The sequence below is a fragment of the Hoplias malabaricus genome, chromosome 5 (assembly GCF_029633855.1).
Source record: "Hoplias malabaricus isolate fHopMal1 chromosome 5, fHopMal1.hap1, whole genome shotgun sequence".
Taxonomy (NCBI): Eukaryota; Metazoa; Chordata; class Actinopteri; order Characiformes; family Erythrinidae; genus Hoplias; species Hoplias malabaricus.
In genome coordinates, this window is record NC_089804.1 from 55,580,809 (window position 1) to 55,586,414 (window position 5,606).

A 5,606-nucleotide genomic window follows, 5' to 3' on the forward strand; every position below is an offset into this window, starting at 1 on the left:
GTGGTGTGTTCTCCCTGTGTCTAAGTGGGTTTCCTCCGGGTGACTGTCTGTGAGGAGTGTGGTGTGTTCTCTCTGTCTCCTTGTGTCTGAGTGGGTTTCCTCCGGGAGACTGTCTGTGAGGAGTGTGGTTTTTCCCCCTGTGTCTGCGTGGGTTTCCTCCGGGTGACTGTCTGTGAGGAGTGTGGTGTGTTCTCCCTGTGTCTGCGTGGGTTTCCTCCGGGTGACTGTCTGTGAGGAGTGTGGTGTGTTCTCCCTGTGTCTGCGTGGGTTTCCTCCGGGTGACTGTCTGTGAGGAGTGTGGTGTGTTCTCCCTGTGTCTGCGTGGGTTTCCTCCGGGTGACTGTCTGTGAGGAGTGTGGTGTGTTTTCTCTGTGTCTCCCTGTGTTTGAGTGAGTTTCCTCCGGGTGACTGTCTGTGTGGTGTGTTCTCCCTGTGTCTGCGTGGGTTTCCTCCGGGTGACTGTCTGTGAGGAGTGTGGTGTGTTTTCTCTTTGTCTCCCTGTGTTTGAGTGGGTTTCCTCCGGGTGACTGTCTGTGTGGTGTGTTCTCCCTGTGTCTGCGTGGGTTTCCTCCGGGTGACTGTCTGTGAGGAGTGTGGTGTGTTCTCCCTGTGTCTGCGTGGGTTTCCTCCGGGTGACTGTCTGTGAGGAGTGTGGTGTGTTCTCTCTGTCTCCTTGTGTCTGAGTGGGTTTCCTCCGGGAGACTGTCTCTGAGGAGTGTGGTTTTTCCCCCTGTGTCTGCGTGGGTTTCCTCCGGGTGACTGTCTGTGAGGAGTGTGGTGTGTTCTCCCTGTGTCTGCGTGGGTTTCCTCCGGGTGACTGTCTGTGAGGAGTGTGGTGTGTTCTCCCTGTGTCTGCGTGGGTTTCCTCCGGGTGACTGTCTGTGAGGAGTGTGGTGTGTTCTCCCTGTGTCTGCGTGGGTTTCCTCCGGGTGACTGTCTGTGAGGAGTGTGGTGTGTTCTCTCTGTGTCTCCCTGTGTCTGCGTGGGTTTCCTCCGGGTGACTGTCTGTGAGGAGTGTGGTGTGTTCTCTCTGTGTCCCCCTGTGTCTGAGTGGGTTTCCTCCGGGTGACTGTCTGTGAGGAGTGTGGTGTGTTCTCCCTGTGTCTGCGTGGGTTTCCTCTGGGTGACTGTCTCTGAGGAGTGTGGTGTGTTCTCCCTGTGTCTGCGTGGGTTTCCTCCGGGTGACTGTCTGTGAGGAGTGTGGTGTGTTCTCCCTGTGTCTGCGTGGGTTTCCTCCGGGTGACTGTCTGTGAGGAGTGTGGTGTGTTCTCCCTGTGTCTGCGTGGGTTTCCTCCGGGTGACTGTCTGTGAGGAGTGTGGTGTGTTTTCTCTGTGTCTCCCTGTGTTTGAGTGGGTTTCCTCCGTGTCTCCCTGTGTTTGAGTGGGTTTCCTCCGGGTGACTGTCTGTGTGGTGTGCTCTCCCTGTGTCTGCGTGGGTTTCCTCCGGGTGACTGTCTGTGAGGAGTGTGGTGTGTTTTCTCTGTGTCTCCCTGTGTTTGAGTGGGTTTCCTCCGGGTGACTGTCTGTGTGGTGTGTTCTCCCTGTGTCTGCGTGGGTTTCCTCCGGGTGACTGTCTGTGAGGAGTGTGGTGTGTTCTCCCTGTGTCTGCGTGGGTTTCCTCCGGGTGACTGTCTGTGAGGAGTGTGGTGTGTTCTCCCTGTGTCTGCGTGGGTTTCCTCCGGGTGACTGTCTGTGAGGAGTGTGGTGTGTTTTCTCTGTGTCTCCCTGTGTTTGAGTGGGTTTCCTCCGGGTGACTGTCTGTGTGGTGTGTTCTCCCTGTGTCTGCGTGGGTTTCCTCCGGGTGACTGTCTGTGAGGAGTGTGGTGTGTTTTCTCTGTGTCTCCCTGTGTTTGAGTGGGTTTCCTCCGGGTGACTGTCTGTGTGGTGTGTTCTCCCTGTGTCTGCGTGGGTTTCCTCCGGGTGACTGTCTGTGAGGAGTGTGGTGTGTTCTCCCTGTGTCTAAGTGGGTTTCCTCCGGGTGACTGTCTGTGAGGAGTGTGGTGTGTTCTCTCTGTCTCCTTGTGTCTGAGTGGGTTTCCTCCGGGAGACTGTCTGTGAGGAGTGTGGTTTTTCCCCCTGTGTCTGCGTGGGTTTCCTCCGGGTGACTGTCTGTGAGGAGTGTGGTGTGTTCTCCCTGTGTCTGCGTGGGTTTCCTCCGGGTGACTGTCTGTGAGGAGTGTGGTGTGTTCTCCCTGTGTCTGCGTGGGTTTCCTCCGGGTGACTGTCTGTGAGGAGTGTGGTGTGTTCTCCCTGTGTCTGCGTGGGTTTCCTCCGGGTGACTGTCTGTGAGGAGTGTGGTGTGTTTTCTCTGTGTCTCCCTGTGTTTGAGTGAGTTTCCTCCGGGTGACTGTCTGTGTGGTGTGTTCTCCCTGTGTCTGCGTGGGTTTCCTCCGGGTGACTGTCTGTGAGGAGTGTGGTGTGTTTTCTCTTTGTCTCCCTGTGTTTGAGTGGGTTTCCTCCGGGTGACTGTCTGTGTGGTGTGTTCTCCCTGTGTCTGCGTGGGTTTCCTCCGGGTGACTGTCTGTGAGGAGTGTGGTGTGTTCTCCCTGTGTCTGCGTGGGTTTCCTCCGGGTGACTGTCTGTGAGGAGTGTGGTGTGTTCTCTCTGTCTCCTTGTGTCTGAGTGGGTTTCCTCCGGGAGACTGTCTCTGAGGAGTGTGGTTTTTCCCCCTGTGTCTGCGTGGGTTTCCTCCGGGTGACTGTCTGTGAGGAGTGTGGTGTGTTCTCCCTGTGTCTGCGTGGGTTTCCTCCGGGTGACTGTCTGTGAGGAGTGTGGTGTGTTCTCCCTGTGTCTGCGTGGGTTTCCTCCGGGTGACTGTCTGTGAGGAGTGTGGTGTGTTCTCCCTGTGTCTGCGTGGGTTTCCTCCGGGTGACTGTCTGTGAGGAGTGTGGTGTGTTCTCTCTGTGTCTCCCTGTGTCTGCGTGGGTTTCCTCCGGGTGACTGTCTGTGAGGAGTGTGGTGTGTTCTCTCTGTGTCCCCCTGTGTCTGAGTGGGTTTCCTCCGGGTGACTGTCTGTGAGGAGTGTGGTGTGTTCTCCCTGTGTCTGCGTGGGTTTCCTCTGGGTGACTGTCTCTGAGGAGTGTGGTGTGTTCTCCCTGTGTCTGCGTGGGTTTCCTCCGGGTGACTGTCTGTGAGGAGTGTGGTGTGTTCTCCCTGTGTCTGCGTGGGTTTCCTCCGGGTGACTGTCTGTGAGGAGTGTGGTGTGTTCTCCCTGTGTCTGCGTGGGTTTCCTCCGGGTGACTGTCTGTGAGGAGTGTGGTGTGTTTTCTCTGTGTCTCCCTGTGTTTGAGTGGGTTTCCTCCGTGTCTCCCTGTGTTTGAGTGGGTTTCCTCCGGGTGACTGTCTGTGTGGTGTGCTCTCCCTGTGTCTGCGTGGGTTTCCTCCGGGTGACTGTCTGTGAGGAGTGTGGTGTGTTTTCTCTGTGTCTCCCTGTGTTTGAGTGGGTTTCCTCCGGGTGACTGTCTGTGTGGTGTGTTCTCCCTGTGTCTGCGTGGGTTTCCTCCGGGTGACTGTCTGTGAGGAGTGTGGTGTGTTCTCCCTGTGTCTGCGTGGGTTTCCTCCGGGTGACTGTCTGTGAGGAGTGTGGTGTGTTCTCTCTGTCTCCTTGTGTCTGAGTGGGTTTCCTCCGGGAGACTGTCTGTGAGGAGTGTGGTTTTTCCCCCTGTGTCTGCGTGGGTTTCCTCCGGGTGACTGTCTGTGAGGAGTGTGGTGTGTTCTCCCTGTGTCTGCGGGGGTTTCCTCCGGGTGACTGTCTGTGAGGAGTGTGGTGTGTTCTCCCTGTGTCTGCGTGGGTTTCCTCCGGGTGACTGTCTGTGAGGAGTGTGGTGTGTTTTCTCTGTGTCTCCCTGTGTTTGAGTGGGTTTCCTCCGGGTGACTGTCTGTGTGGTGTGTTCTCCCTGTGTCTGCGTGGGTTTCCTCCAGGTGACTGTCTGTGAGGAGTGTGGTGTGTTTTCTCTGTGTCTCCCTGTGTATGAGTGGGTTTCCTCCGGGTGACTGTCTGTGTGGTGTGTTCTCCCTGTGTCTGCGTGGGTTTCCTCCGGGTGACTGTCTGTGAGGAGTGTGGTGTGTTCTCCCTGTGTCTGCGTGGGTTTCCTCCGGGTGACTGTCTGTGAGTAGTGTGGTGTGTTCTCTCTGTCTCCTTGTGTCTGAGTGGGTTTCCTCCGGGAGACTGTCTGTGAAGAGTGTGGTTTTTCCCCCTGTGTCTGCGTGGGTTTCCTCCGGGTGACTGTCTGTGAGGAGTGTGGTGTGTTCTCCCTGTGTCTGCGTGGGTTTCCTCCGGGTGACTGTCTGTGAGGAGTGTGGTGTGTTCTCCCTGTGTCTGCGTGGGTTTCCTCCGGGTGACTGTCTGTGAGGAGTGTGGTGTGTTCTCTCTGTGTCTCCCTGTGTTTGAGTGGGTTTCCTCCGGGTGACTGTCTGTGTGGTGTGTTCTCCCTGTGTCTGCGTGGGTTTCCTCCGGGTGACTGTCTGTGAGGAGTGTGGTGTGTTCTCTCTGTGTCTCCCTGTGTCTGAGTGGGTTTCCTCCGGGTGACTGTCTGTGAGGAGTGTGGTGTGTTCTCCCTGTGTCTGCGTGGGTTTCCTCCGGGTGACTGTCTGTGAGGAGTGTGGTGTGTTCTCTCTGTCTCCCTGTGTCTAAGTGGGTTTCCTCCGGGTGACTGTCTGTGAGGAGTGTGGTGTGTTCTCCCTGTGTCTGCGTGGGTTTCCTCTGGGTGACTGTCTGTGAGGAGTGTGGTGTGTTCTCCCTGTGTCTGCGTGGGTTTCCTCCGGGTGACTGTCTGTGAGGAGTGTGGTGTGTTCTCTCTGTGTCTCCCTGTGTTTGAGTGGGTTTCCTCCGGGTGACTGTCTGTGTGGTGTGTTCTCCCTGTGTCTGCGTGGGTTTCCTCCGGGTGACTGTCTGTGAGGAGTGTGGTGTGTTCTCTCTGTGTCTCCCTGTGTCTGAGTGGGTTTCCTCCGGGTGACTGTCTGTGAGGAGTGTGGTGTGTTCTCCCTGTGTCTGCGTGGGTTTCCTCCGGGTGACTGTCTGTGAGGAGTGTGGTGTGTTCTCTCTGTGTCTCCCTGTGTCTGAGTGGGTTTCCTCCGGGTGACTGTCTGTGAGGAGTGTGGTGTGTTCTCCCTGTGTCTGCGTGGGTTTCCTCTGGGTGACTGTCTGTGAGGAGTGTGGTGTGTTCTCCCTGTGTCTGCGTGGGTTTCCTCCGGGTGACTGTCTGTGAGGAGTGTGGTGTGTTCTCCCTGTGTCTGCGTGGGTTTCCTCCCACAGTCCAAAAACACACGTTGGTAGGTGGATTGGAGACTCAAAAGTATCCGTAGGTGTGAGTGTGTGGGTGAATGTGAGTGTGTGTCACTCTGTGAAGGACTGGTGCCCCCTCCAGTGCCCAATGATTCCAGGTAGGATTCCTGAACTGGATTTGTTCATTGCAAAACTGGGCAAATTTCCCTTTTAAATACTTGTCCTTTAGCATTAAGACATGGGAAAAAAGTACCTGAAAACATGTTCTAGTATGAATTTATGTAAGAGACAATTTAACGACTAAACACAAGTTAAATAATGAGACATGGTAGGAAATATTTTGTATTTCAGATATAATCAGAAACAGTTCAACAATTCTTGA